The following is a 14,834-nucleotide window of genomic DNA, read 5'->3' on the forward strand; positions in this document are numbered from 1 at the left end:
TGCCCAGCCAGGAAATGTGTGACAGGAAAGAGACTCTTAGGCTATGGCTCCATCCGCAGGGGAAGTGCCTGAACCAGTCCCATTCCAGTGAGCAGACTTATGGACACATCCTAGACAGCCTAGGGTGGCCTGGGGTAGGCACAGACAGCCTTCGAGACACGTGACTTAGGTAGACTTTATCCCTCCTGGCTTCTCCATCTCTCCTAAACCAGAGTTCCTGCTGGGAACTGACGTTTCCTGGTCTATAGTCTCTATTGCCCAGCACACTCAGCACAAGATGGGGTACTGAGTTTGTTAGTCAGGGTTCTCTAGAGGAGCAGAAAATAGAGAAAGAATCTATATAAATACAAAGATATATTAGAATGGCTCACAGGCTGAGGTCCAGCTAGCCCAACAATGGCTGTTTACCAACAGAAGGGCTACGGATCCAGGAGCTGTTCAGTCCATGAGACTGGATGTCTCTCATCTGGTCTTCAGAATCCTGAGGTAGACTCGAATGCCAGTGAAAGAATGGACGTGCCAGAGAGAACAAACACAAACAGGCAAAGAGTTGACAGTCTCCTTCCTCCATGTCCTTTATGTAGGCTGTACAGGAGGCGTCACCCAGATTAAAGGCAGACAGTCCCACCTCAAAAGATCCGGATCAAAAGTGGGTTTTCCTACTTCAATTATTTTAATAAAAAAAAAAACCTTCCAGGCAGTGGTAGCTCACACCTTTAATCCCAGCACTCAGGAGGCCAAGGCTGGAAGATCTCTGAGTTCAAGGCCAGCCCGGTCTACAGAGCTAGTTCCAGAATAGCCAGGTTTACACAGAGAAACCCTGTCTCCAGAAACAAAAACAAACAAACAGAATCCCTCTCAAATGTACAACCTCAGTCATTTGGGCTTCAATTAATTCCGGATGTAATCAAGATGACGTCACTGTTAGAAAGATTGCACTGTGAAACCCAGAAAATTCTCTCTTCTCCAATGTACCCTTGGTGAAAAAGCCTCACCTCCCCGAGAGCCTCTGAGTCAGGATTCCTGGGGCTGGAGGTAGGGGCTTTTTCTACAGAAATCTTCAGGTCAATCATGAACAGTCTTTGCAGAGAAGGGACACAAGCCCTGGACTCTCTCAGTCTGACTTTGTCACCCTCCCTGAAGCAGTACTGGACTGTCCTCTGGTGGGAGGGTCACGGGAGAGAAACCAGCACGCCTTTGGAACAGCATTCAGACACGGGTCTCTCCAGCACAGAACATGACATAGGGCCCCAGAGGAAAGTTCACCTCTTCTCACATTCTCAGGTCCCCAAAATGGCATTTGCTGCCATTTGCTGAGGACAACGGTCACCATCAAATACGGCCTTGGGAAACTCCCACCCAATGCATAGAGACCAAGTGCCCTAGACAGAATGGCTGCCTTCAGGCACATCCCCTGACTGCCCTCAGCTGTACCTGAGTTAGGACATCTCAACACTGTGCCTGGCACAAACAGTGCTTTCAACAGGGCTGGTGGGGATGACACAGGCAAGGTCAAAGGAGGCTGTAGTTGGAAGAGAACACGTGTGCGTGACTGCCACGCTTTGTAGCCCTGATTACCAGAGTGGCCCTGTCGTAGGGGGCTGGATGGTTCTTCCCTGACTTGTGCATTCTGCCACCTTTCACTAGCATCCCAGCTCCTACCCATTAAATAACAGTAAAGCCCTGTGAGCTATGACAAATGTGTCTGCAGCCATTAACGAGTCTGTATGGAGGAGGAATAGTGGTAATGTCACCCCAGCTGGCATTAACTGGACTATGATGTCTACAGCGTTCAATAGCCTGGGCCTCCTCCACGGCCTCAGACCCTGCACTCTGAGATGTCCCCATCTCTTTCTCAAAAAGTTACGCTACTAAAACCTCTGGGACCGCTTCCCTGTTCTTTCAAAATATGAGTGAATTAAAATTCAGTTATTAATGGAAAAAAAAAAAAGGTCCCACCTGTTTACCTCCACACTGCATTGTTCCCAGAACTCTGAGAAGCAATCCTTTGACACGAATGCTGTGTCACAATGACTCAAGATAGCACCATCAGGGAGCGGGGGCAGTGACAGCATTTTACACGACCCCATGCAGCTGGTGAACACGTGGGCCTCAGCTCAGCAAGCCTGCTGTTCCCTCAAGTCAGAGTCGCAGAGGTCTGCACAGGTGCCCATGCAAGGTGCCCTCGCCAGAGGCACGGAGGCCTGCAAAGGTGCCCACACCACCCTTGGAAAGTGACTCAAAAGTCGTAAGTGAGAATGTTGAGGGCTTGAGCCAGGAATACTGCATGGCCGTAATCCCAAAAAGCTGAGGCAGGAGGATCATAAATCCCAGGCCAACCTGGTCTACATGCTGAACCAATTCCCCTGCCATGTGTGTGTGTGTCCCTCTGTTCCCCTCAAAAAAGAAAGAAGGAAGAGAAAAGAAAAAAAAAATAAAGGAAGGCGATGGTTTTAAGCAGTATCCAAGTCTCACCCTGAAACCTGTGTGCACAGTCCCCACCTCCGCTTTTCTCAGAGATCCCTGGCTAGCACCACAAAGAGGGATGAGGGAATGAGGGACAGGAGCCCATGGACCAGGTCAGCAGGACACTCAAGAAATGCCTGGTGGCTTCCTGGCCTCCATACGCTGAAGCTGCCTGTGACCTGGAGGCATTCCTCAGGAGCAATCACCAGCGGGCGAGTCAGCTCGGCCCAGAGGCTCTAACGCAATTGCTTATTCACAACTACAGTTTTAGCACAATGGCGCACAGCTAAGAGCTCTGAGAAACCCACCCACCTATGACATGCCAGTGAGCTGCTCGGCCCCCTCTGGTGGATGTCCTGTTAGTCATAGACAGCATCTGGCCCCGCTCCCCTGTGCCCCCCTCTTTCTGTATCTCCAGACATTTTACTAAACAGACACTGAGTCAGAATAAGTCGGTTTAGCAATTAAAATCTGTGTGGGGGCTGCCTCGGGGAGCATGTGGCGGGCCTGGAAATAAATAGTCCTCCAGTATGAATCGTGCACGCACTGCAGAAGTCTAAATGTAATGTGCATGAAGCTGAACAGGGCTGAGGCCGCGGTGTGACGACTCGCCCCTTAGCAGGGCTAGGAGAAGCTGCCATCTGCTTGCAGGGTAATTGTGGTATAGGATCCACTGTCCTTAGGCAGAAAGAGCCCTGTGATTCTGTCAAAGGGAGCATATACTTGGCTCTGAAAGAAGAAAGTTCCACGAGGAACCTTGTTCAGGCAAGCCATGCCCTCAGACAACATCCATTACACTAAACCCAGGATGTTCAAAGAAACAGACAGGTAGCCCGCACACACATTCCCGGCCCATCCTCTGAGGAGAAGTCAGGGTCTGGCTATAATTTGAATGATTCCGGTAGGGGCCGCAGAGACCACCTACAGCTCCAGATGGGAGAAAAAGCTGCCAACACCAACGCCTCTGGCTGCAAGCCTGTTACCAGGCCAGCCACATGGCTCTTCAAACTGGGTCACTTTTATCCTTCACAGGTGAGAGCAGAGCCACCTGGGAAACCGGAGGACCGCCTTTGCTTGCTAGAGCTCCCACTTAAAGGGGCTTACCTTTCCTTTCCACAGGGCCCACCCACCCACTCTCTACAGAGTTCCTGGATTACAGCTGCACCTCCACCCTGGGCAGCTGGTGCTAACAGCTGGCACCCGGGACATAGGCAGAGTCTCAGAGATGCACAGTCTCTCCATCACCCGCCACCCCCACCCCCACCCCCGCTCCCAGTCCCTTCCCCAGCCCCACCCCCAGCCCCACCCCCCACCCCTCCACCCAGGCTCCCAGTCCCTTCTCCAGCCAGCAGCAGAATCCTGCAACTCCAAAGGCGGCAAGTCCAGGCGAGACCATAACCCTTCACACAGTGCATGTTCTGTTCTGCACACTCTGGTAAGCCAAGGAGGGGCAACGCACAGCTAAATGTCCCTGTCGTAAGATTCTGCGCCAGTGGTTCTTGACATTCTTATGTCACGGACTCTTTCTCTTGGGACTGGGGAGGTGGCTCGGCAGTTAAGAGCACTGTTGCTTTTCCAGAGGTCCCACGTTCACAACTGCCTATAACATACACACACCTATATAAATAAAGCTTTTAAAGAACGCAACCACCCATGGGCCTCTAGAAACCTCTCCTGCCGCACTGGCATGAACAAACACCAACCAAGTCCCTTTCCTAGTCCTTGACTCTTAAAGGTGACACTTTCTACCACACTAACCACTTCTCGCCTTTCTGGCCTCCGGTGGCCTCAGCTTTAGCACGGACATGCGGACAAGCACACACATGTAAGCACACATACACACAAGAGCATGTACAAGGGGTTGGGGATTTAGCTCAGTGGTTAGAGCACTGGCCTAGGAAGCGCAAGGCCCTGGGTTCAGTCCCCAGCTCCAAAAAAAGAACCAAAAAAAAAAAAGAGCATGCACAAACATGCACATACTGGCACACGGGTCACACACATGTGCGCGCGCACGCATTAGTATGCACACTTGCATACAGACGATCCACATGGCATGCGCATACATGCACACTCCCACACGCATGCACACCGGTATACGTGGGTGTGCACTTGCACCGGTGTAAACATGCTCACAGGACTCCCGAGCACACATGCACACATATGTTCACATACGTGCATACGTGTACGTATGCACATGCTCAGAAACATTCACACTCCCTTATGTGAACTCATGCACGTGATTGCTCATGCTCATACGCCCATGTGCGCATGCACGCTCGCAGACACACATGTGCACAGGCAGACACACATGCACACACGTGCACGTGCACACACATATGCACGCACCTGACAATCCTAGTAAATCTTCTCAGCCAATGGAATCCATACAATATAGGACACAGATGTAAGGCCACCTGATTTTTGTCAAAGGCCAAAAATGCACATCGGAGAGAAGGCAGTATTTTTAACAATTAGTGCTGGAAAACCTAGATAATTAACACAAATGAAACTTGACCCTTGTCCCTCTCACCCTGCGCTTTGGCGATTTTTATCAATTTTAAATGGATCAAAAGTCTCAGACCCGAAACACTGAAAATTCTAGAGGAAAGGGTAGGAACTACACATCAGCACGTTCAGGTGAGAACTCTCTGGACAGGACATGGGTCGTCCAGAAAACTACCAACAGAATAGTGGGACATCGTGAAACTTTAAAGTTCCTCCATTCTCAAGGAAAATTCCGATGAGCTGAAGAGGCAGCCTGCAAAATTGAAAAACAATCTTTGCAAGCTATACAGCTAGTGGGGGATCGGTGTCTCAAATATACAAAGAGCAGATACAAAAAAAAAGTTTAAAAGGTGATTGTGGGACTGTTCAGAGAGTTCTCAGAACTCTCTGAATTTCATCATTCTTTTTTTTTTTTTTTTTGGTTCTTTTTTTCGGAGCTGGGGACCGAACCCAGGGCCTTGCGCTTCCTAGGTAAGCGCTCTACCACTGAGCTAAATCCCCAGCCCCGAATTTCATCATTCTTAGCCATCAGAGGAAAGCAATACAAATAAAAATTACCTTGAGATTTACTAAGATTAAGAAAGATAATAATAATAATAATAATAATAGAAAAGAAGAACAAGAACAAGAAGAAGAACAAGAAAGCCAGTAATAATAAATCTGGTGAGGATATAGGAAGTGAGACATCCTCACATCCTGTTGGGAGTGGGGAATGCAAACTGGTGCAACCACTGTGGAAATCACTACGGAGGTTCCTCAAAAGGCTAGAAATAGATGTAGCATGGGACCCAGTCACACCGCTCCTAGGCACATACCCAGTGGACTCTCCCCTTATGTGAGAGGTATGCTCGTCCAGATCCATTCTTGTTCTGTTCACAAGTAGAACACGCAGACAGCTTATGATTAACCGATGATAGATAACGAACATGTATATCTATGTACACAATGGAATGCTATTCAGATGTAAAGAAAAATGAAATTTGCAGGCAAATATATTAAACTAGGAAAAAATTATATCGAGTGAGGTAATCCAGACCCAGGAAGACAAATGTCAAGTTTGCACTTACATGTGACCCCAGAGTCAACTCTTTAGATTTGTGGGTCTAACCTGGGGTACACATAGAGTCTTAGAAACTAGAAAGGGGCCATTGGGAAGGGAAGAAGGAAGATCTTAAGGGAGCCGGGAGAGTGGAGCGTCAGCGACAGGAAGAGAGAAATGGGTGGGGAAAGGTTAAAAGGAGAGGAAATGGAGACAATTAACAATAGTGTCGTCTGAAGAAGCCAAATGGAAACCTGCTGATTTATAAGCTGTGTCTGTCTGTCTGTCTGTCTGTGAGAGTTCGTTTAATTAGAGCTACCCTACACATCTGATGTAACTTCTTGCAGAAGCCATAGGTTGTTGGCAAAAGAAAAAACCCTGCCAGGTATGAGATACCTCTCCTCAAGTTGTGGATAAGGGGTGTCCCACACTCCCGACATTGCTCTTGGTTGCCTCCTAGAACTTGGGGGGTAAGACTATTGCTGAAAACAGCATGCACTTTGGCCACAGGACTTGGAGAAACCAAGCTTGTGTTGATTGGGAAACTTCCTCCCTGGAGGCTAACTTTCATAGTACTGAAAGGTGCTATGTAGAGTTCTGGGGAAGAGAAATCATCAAATTTTACACAGCTGTGAACCCTGAGACCTGCGATAACTACCAGCCCAGCACAATACACCTGTGGTATAATGGCGGCATGAATGTCGTATACACCCATGGTGTACTGGCGGCATGAATGTTGTAGGCCTAACCCATTTCTGATTGGATTTAAGGCCCACTCCATAGCATAAAGCACAAACCCAGTGCTGTAAATCTGACCAAGAACCCAGGGCAGGGGAACTCATAGACCCAAGGATTGACCAACTACTATGTGCATAGCTTCCCGTGCCCTCTAGAGACCTGTGTCTTTACTCATAGGTTAGTACAGCTCTCTGTCCTCACCAAGGAAGCCACTGAATGGATAGTAACATGGGAACTCACAATCAAAGCAAGCTTTAATAGTCTGAGTAGTGTTCACCCTACACAGGACATCTAGATTGCATACCAAACCCCCAAGGCTCAGGGGACGTCCTAGAAGAGAAGGTGGCAGAAAGAATGTTAAGAGGCAGAGATGGGAAGGACGGGGTGCTTATGTCCCCTAGATGTGACAGAACCAGTGTACCTACAAGCTCACAGCAGCTATGGTTGCCTTCGTAAGACCTGTCTGAGATCAAGCCAGTCAGCACTGCGACGCAGAGCGGAGAGGGGATCACAAACGCAAAGTTTCATTCCCAGCTGAGGAACTACTGAGGATTGATGGCTAGCAGGAGAGAGAGATTTGTTTAGGGGTGTGGTCTATGTGCATTGGCTGGTCTCTGGTAGGTGTCCACACATTCAAGCACATATGGGTAACACAAATTGGATTTAGAGGGGTATTAAAAATAAAGAACTTGAAGATAGGAGGGGGACAAGGAAGGGAATGGATACAAGAAGAGTTATGGAAAGAACAAGGCAGTAAATATGATCCACATACTTTGTTTTGTATCTATGGAATTCTCAAAGAATAAAGATACTACTTTATTTTTTTTTTTTAAATAGAAAAGGCCAACTTATTGAGTGTGTTTGTTCCATTTCTGTCTCATGCTGAAATCTGTTCTGTTCATGCTCCTGGTGGCATTTTTCTTTCCCTTTACTGTTGATAATAACAACATCACTTTGCACAGGGCTCCCCCACACTCATACTGCTTCCACACAGCACGTTTCTGCTGTGTCAAGGCTGCCTGGATAAAGGCCCCACACTGACCTGCTGGGCCACGTATGGAGAGAGAGCACAAGAAGAGCCGTGCATGGTGGCCGGGAGATCACAGCAAGAACTTCAGACCAGCTTGGGCAACATACCCATCCTCGAGCATCAGAGAAGAAAATGGAGAAAGAAAGGGGAAGGAAGAAAATGTGGGGGAGGGGAGAAGGAGAGGGGAGGGGAAGGAATGATCTGATTTCAGGATGGGCCTCTGAGAGACCACTAGCAGTCCAAAACGAGGGCCTCAGTTTCACAGGGCCAGACTCTTGTTGGAGCAGGAGATGAGAAAACCAGGACAATGAGACCATTACCTCCTACTCTTTCATTTACTGCAGTCAAGCTTTACAACTGACCAATTCCCAAAGAGCAGAGCAAACCCTGGGATATGTATACCCTGCAATACTGCTCTTCCACAGTTCCACTGGAAAAGTACAGGGACCCTGGCTTCCTGATTTAGGAGACTAGAGTTCCGTGAAGCCCGTGGTGTTAACCGAGAGAGATACCACGAACAGGTCCCAAAAGCAACGTACCAGAGGTGCCCAAAAATAGGCACAAGGCTGGTCAGCAAAATGGCCACACAGGTAGAGCATGCACCCCCAGCCTGTAGGACATGCAGACCCAGACAACAGTTTCCAGATGCACACATAGTGAAAGGAGCTAAAGGCAGTCATGCATGCCTCCCAGACGCCGCTGTAGTCCAGCCTGGCCAAGGTTCCACCTACAACAGGAGTCACTACTCCCAGCGAACCAGGGCCAACACAGGCAGGGACTGAGATAGAAGACAGCAGGGAACACTGGCTCCTGGGAGTCAAAGAGCCACCTCCCCAGGAGAACAGTGTTGCTTACTGTAGCCTGCAGCATTTCCTCCTCCCAGTGGAGGGGTGAACTGTAGTCTAAGTTGGTGGCTGACCTGAGTTCTAGGGATTGTTTTAGTCCCCCTTTCAAGGTCATCCCGAGCCCCATCAAGACCCCAGAACTCAGAGTCAGCTGAGCAATGACCTTCAGGGAGGATCCAGGAAAGTGAAACCTGGAAGCCTCTGTCCCGCACTGGAACAGCCACACTGTTGATGGCCATGAGCAACTCTGGCCTCCGTCCTCGTAGTTATGCTTCCACAGGGCTCAGGTTAACTTGCATTGCCTATATTGAAGCTGATGATTCCTAACTACTTAAAAAAGACACTGTGATGTCACCAGCAGACAGGACAGGAGGAAGATCGTTTTATGTAAGCACCACACGCATGCAATCTGCTGAAGTTTTGGGTTTCCTTTGCTCACTGCTGGGTCAACAACTACCTATTAAGTCCTTTTGTTCCTCCTATAACACTAGGTATGGTGGATACACACATGAATAGCACGTTACTGCATGCTCCCTAAGTTGGGGCTTTTGGTCTAAGGAAGGAGCCGATACACAGAGATTACACGGATACAAATGGAAAGACAGGCTGAGGCAGAAGGATCATGAGTGTGAGAAAGCTTGGGCTGAATAAAGTGTCCCTGTCTGTGACCCTTTAAAAAAAAAAGAATAAAAGAAAAGAAACATTATGGGGAGAGGAATGGGGTCTGTCCAAAGTACCACATGTTCAGAGAGCTTCAAAAGATGCCACCAGAGGTGTGAGTAAGACCTGAGTCACAGGAAATGCAGCCGGTGGGAGCTGGGGTGGTAAGTGCTGAGTTCACAAGCTCTCAGACCCACTCTTGTCACATCTCTAAATCAGTATGTGTCACACAGCTGTTGCCAGATAGGTGGGTAATCACAGCCAGTCACCACTGCCTGACATCACCGGGTGGGTGTCAGCATCGAGATACGCAGGTGGGTGTCCAGGGGCTGGGGAGGAAGGGCGGAAAAACAGCAGCGGGAACCCTTTCTGTACGAGGCTGGGGAGATGGCTTGGTGGGTAAAGTAAGTGTGAGGATCAGAGTGTGGGTCCCTGGAACCCACATAAAATCCCAGTGGGCATGATGACCCTCCCATAATCCCAGCGTACAGGAGGCAAAGACAAGGGCTCCCCAGAGCAAGCCGGCTAACCCGACTAGCGGAAATGGGAAACCATGGGATAAGCAAGAAACCCCACCTCAACACAGAAGGTGGAGATGATGGAGGAAAACACTTGCATCAGCTGTGGGCTTTCACACGTATGTGCACACCCATGGACCCTCGACACATTCAAACACACACACACATATACACTTGCAATAAGGAAAGAAGAAAACTGCATCACAGATACATCTGTTAGCAGAGGGGATGAGACTGTGTGGGAAACCAGACAGAAAACTGATGTAAGTCAGGTTTGGTGATACACACCTGCATCCCCAGCCCTTGGTGGGTCAAACAAAACAGAAGATGAAGGTGGTCTGAAGCGTGGTGGTTTGAACAAGAACGCCCCCCACCCACCACAGGGTCGGGTATTTGAATACTTGGTCCCCAGTTAGTGGCACTGTTTGGGAAGGTTTAGGAGGTGTGGCCTTGCTACAGGAAGTATGTCATTTTGAGATTTCTAACCTCACACCATTCCCAGGTCACTCTCTGCTTCCTGCTCTTGGCTTCCAGGTCCTGCTGCTGTGCCTGTTTATTCTCATACTATCCCACCATGATGGGTCATGGACCCTCCCCTTCTGGAACTGTAAACCTAAGTAAATGCCTCTTTCTCCAAGTTACCTTGGTCATGGTATTTCATCACAGCAAAGCAACTTATACATGCATTGGTGGTGACACTGTACAACCTTTAAGTAAACTAAAAACCTGGAGCTACATACTATGAAAGGCCCTATCTTTTTTTTCCTGATCCAATTGATAAGATATAATTTGCTGATCTAGACAGTACAAAATCCTGAACACACCCATCCCTTAAAAATATTCATATCAACCTGTATCTACGTGCAGAGAAGAATCTTAACATCTGCCGCCATGTTCTCCCCGCTCCTCTCCTGCTTCTCCCTCTCCTATTTTCTTTTAAAGATTTATGTATGTATTCTATATGAGTACACTGTAGCTGTCTTCAGACACACCAGAAGAGGGCATCAGGTCTCATTTACAGATGGTTGTGAGCCACCATGTGGTTGCTAGGATTTGAACTCAGGTCCTCTGGAAGAGCAGCCAGTGCTCTCAACCGCTGAGCCATCTCTCCAGACCAAAAAGGGCCTATCTTATCCCATCATTATATCCTAAAAGATTGAAGTGTTTTAGAAATAAATGGTGCTGTTGGCTGCACAGCAATACGAATGTCACTAATGGGTATACTTTTTAAATGGTTAAAATTAGAGTCTGTACTCTTCATGTTATAATATATATATGTATGTATGTATATGTGTGTGTGTGTGTGTATGTATATATATATATATATATATATATATATATATATATATATATATATATGCAATGCTGCCACAGGGCTTCCCCATTCACTCGCAAAGCCATGTGCTGACTCCCCCTTTGTTTCAGAACTCATGTGGAAGTGGCATGCATTTCTAAAGACCCTCATGTGCTACACCACAGGGGACCTGAGAGTTGACGTGCATCAGATCTAACTTCTCAAGGCAGCAACAAGAGAGGAAAACACAGACACTTGCCAGTACAAAACCCTGAAGTTTGGGATTGGCCACCATTGCACAGACCAAACAAACCCTCATCTTGACAGAGGACCCTTCAGTAGGCGTTGAAGACAAAACATTTGGGCCTCAGAAGACACGTGTCTCATCTCACACGGCTGCAGATCATTGACTTGGTGGTTAGGAGCATCAGCTGGTCTTCCAGAGGACCCACGAGTTGGCTTACAACCATCTGTAACTCCAGTCCCAGAGGATTGAGTGCCCTTTTCTGGCTTCCTCAGAGACCTGACATGCATGTGGTTCACAAATATACATGTAAACAAACACTCATACACATAATATAAATTCTAAAATAAGTTTTAAAAAAAAGATTAAAAGCCAGAATCAGGTACAAGAACAACATCGTCAAAGTACAGGTTGCCCTGACTGGCCCCACACCCCCTATCTGGAAGAGCAATGACTCCTGTTGGCCGTTCCTCCTCAGGAGGCCATGTGTAGAGCCCACCTGGTAGACATCCTTAGAACTGAGCAGAAACAGTTTGTCCTGTTGAGACAGTGTTGAATGTAGCCCCATTTGGCCTAGAACTCAATGTGTTCATGAAGATGACCTGAATCTCCCGATCTTCTTGCCTCCACATCCCAAGTGCTGGGATTGTAGGGATCGCAAGACACAGCTCAAGTAGATTTCTGCCATCTACCAACCAACATGAAGATCACTGATCTTTCTCTCCAGTTCGCACAACCACCTACTGGGAGCAACCTACCCACCTAAGTCCAGGCAAGAACACGCAAGGAGAATAAACTACTTTCCCAAAGTGTGAGGATAAAAACTAATTTGGGTTGAAAGGGGCATGTTGTGGTTTGCCCTGGAGTTATCTGTATTTTGATGCTAATTCCACTGCCCCAAGGACAGCTGCCTAGTCCTGTACTCAGGAATCAGGTGACTTCACCAGAACCTTCTCCCCATTGAAGTTGTAAGATACAGGTGAGGGGCAGGTACAAGATAGAAGGAGGCCTGTCATTGGAGGAGAAGGAAGGGTGGGCGGGAGAGAAGTTTGAAGGAAGAGGAGGAGACTGGAACAGAAAGGAGGAAGAGAGAGAGAGAGAAGCCATGGCAGGTGATGTTAAGATTCCGCTCTGTGTATTTACAGGTTGTTATTAATGTTCTCAAGGGATGGATGGCACTGGGCTTTGTATGATTAAATGGGCAATTATATCTTATCTATTGGGTCATAGGTTATTGTGTTGTGTGTTCTTTTATGTGATGGTTTGAGTATAGGAAAGTGTGCGGCGGCAGGAGAAACTGGGCCGCCGTGGAGTTGGGATGTGTTTCCACCAAGATATCTTGGGGCACTGAAGTGCCAGACCTAAGTGGGGAAAAAGACAACCACACTTTTTTTTAAATTTTTTATATTTTTACAACAGATGGCAAACTAATGTGATGGCCAAGAATCCACTAGTAATCCTAAGAGTTGAGAGAAAGTTTTATTCTCTAAGTAAGAGGAGGCCGGCGCCATGTTAAGTCATGTGACATCTCAAGCATGGGAATTTAACAAAGAAACAGGGAAATAGCCTGGGCTGGCAGGCTGTAGGTCCCCTGCTATGTGATAAGTAATGGCAGCTCAGAGAGTTAGAGATTAAAAGCTGCTTTTTATGAAAGTTATTTAGAAAGTCTTTCAGGATACTCATATTCCTTTTAACGTGGGCTCCACAGGAATTTTGGGTTGAAATCCTAGTTAGACAAGCTATTTCCTAATTTCAGGTATTAAAAGGTGATTAAGTTTGTTTTTAGAAAGAAGAGAGTAAAGAGATTACCTGAATCAGGTGGGGATTTTCATCCATGGTTCAGAACTTACATAGGGAAAAATTAGTCACTGACTCCAAGTAGAGAGTTGTGATAAATGACTGTAGCACCAGGTGGAGTGAATGCAGACATATATTATAGAAGTTATTAAGGCTAAATAAAAATCTGTGGCTCCGGGTAGAGAGCTTGACAGATTAAGATATTTTGGGCTAAAGTCCTGGTTTGATATGTTGCTTATTGATATTGGAATTGATAGAAGGTATGTGGTTTGTTTTATGAATTACCCCACTAAAGGCCATATGGTTCATTGATGCCGGCTAGCAAGGGTTTGTGGTTATTGTTTTTATATCTATCACAACAGGAAGCTCAGATTCTCTTAACGTGGGCTCCACAGGAATTTTGGGTTAATTTCCTGGTATCACAGAGTACAAAAGCCTATCAGGCTCATGATTTAGCTTACTTCCTTTTTAAAAAAATTGTTTAGTCTTCATGATGGGTGAGACTTTGAGTTTTATGGTTATATTATTATTACTCTGGGAGAGAGTGCAAGATACAAGCTTTTCTGGTTACAGACTAAGGAACACAGTATTTTTGGAGAAAGATTTTGTCTTTGTGTCTTTAAAAGTGTGATTAGGTACTGGAAACCTCACAGAGTCATACTGATCAGATTTGATAGAGGTAGACCGCCTGAAAAACTAGATTCAGGAGAATCAAACAAAAAGATACCTCTATTCTAAACTTTTACCTTGAGAGTTGTATTTTATAGAGTGTGCCTACTTGGATTCCTGGTCTCGAGGACTTTCAGCTGGGTCCAGTCAGGACACATCGGCTACAGCTTTTTCTTCATTCCTACCCCCTACCCCCAAGGATATCTCAACGCCCATGTACAGCTTGAAGAAGTTATGGAGGAGTCGTCGCCCCAATTCCCTGGACTTTGGGGGGCTAAAAGTGGTTATTCTAAAGTTGTTTTTATGAGGAATTTAAACTTGGTTGTAATTTAACAGGGAGGAATTAGCTAGATTGAGTTGTACAGTCATAATCTCATTTGGTAACTAAGCTAAAATCATATCTTTGCTTTGATATAGAATTTATTTGTTAAAAGAGTTTAAAGGTACAAGGTTTAGAGCCGGTCCTTCCAGTGATGTCATTACAAACTTCTGAGTTGATTACACACGTGAGTTAAGGGCCAAATAGCAGACATATTGCTGACTTTGTGAGAGAACTTTCAAGATATTATTAAGATATAAAGACAACAGTACAGATTGTCTTATATAGGTAGATGGTTTTCAAAAACGTCAGAAATCAGGGTTGGGGATTTAGCTCAGTGGTAGAGCGCTTGCCTAGCAACCGCAAGGCCCTGGGTTCGGTCCCCAGCTCCGAAAAAAAGAAAAAGAAGAAAAAAAATGTCAGAAATCCACTGAAGTGCTAGACCTAAGTGGGGAGAAAGACAACCATACTTTTTTTTAAATTTTTTATATTTTTACAACAACAGGGGCATGCTTACTATATAGCCCAGGCTAGCCTGGAACTAGTGATCTTCCCGCCTCTGTTGGCCATGTGCCAGCTATGATCAGCATGTACTTCTACACCTGGCTAAGGATGAAAACGTTTTTCAGTGGTTCTGAAAACTAGCATGCGAACTAGCATTCTACTATAACTTCAGTCAATGCTAATTCTTTAAACAAGTCAATGCTAAC

The sequence above is a fragment of the Rattus norvegicus genome, chromosome 14 (assembly GCF_021556685.1).
Source record: "Rattus norvegicus strain SHRSP/BbbUtx chromosome 14, alternate assembly SHRSP_T2T, whole genome shotgun sequence".
Lineage (NCBI taxonomy): Eukaryota > Metazoa > Chordata > Mammalia > Rodentia > Muridae > Rattus > Rattus norvegicus.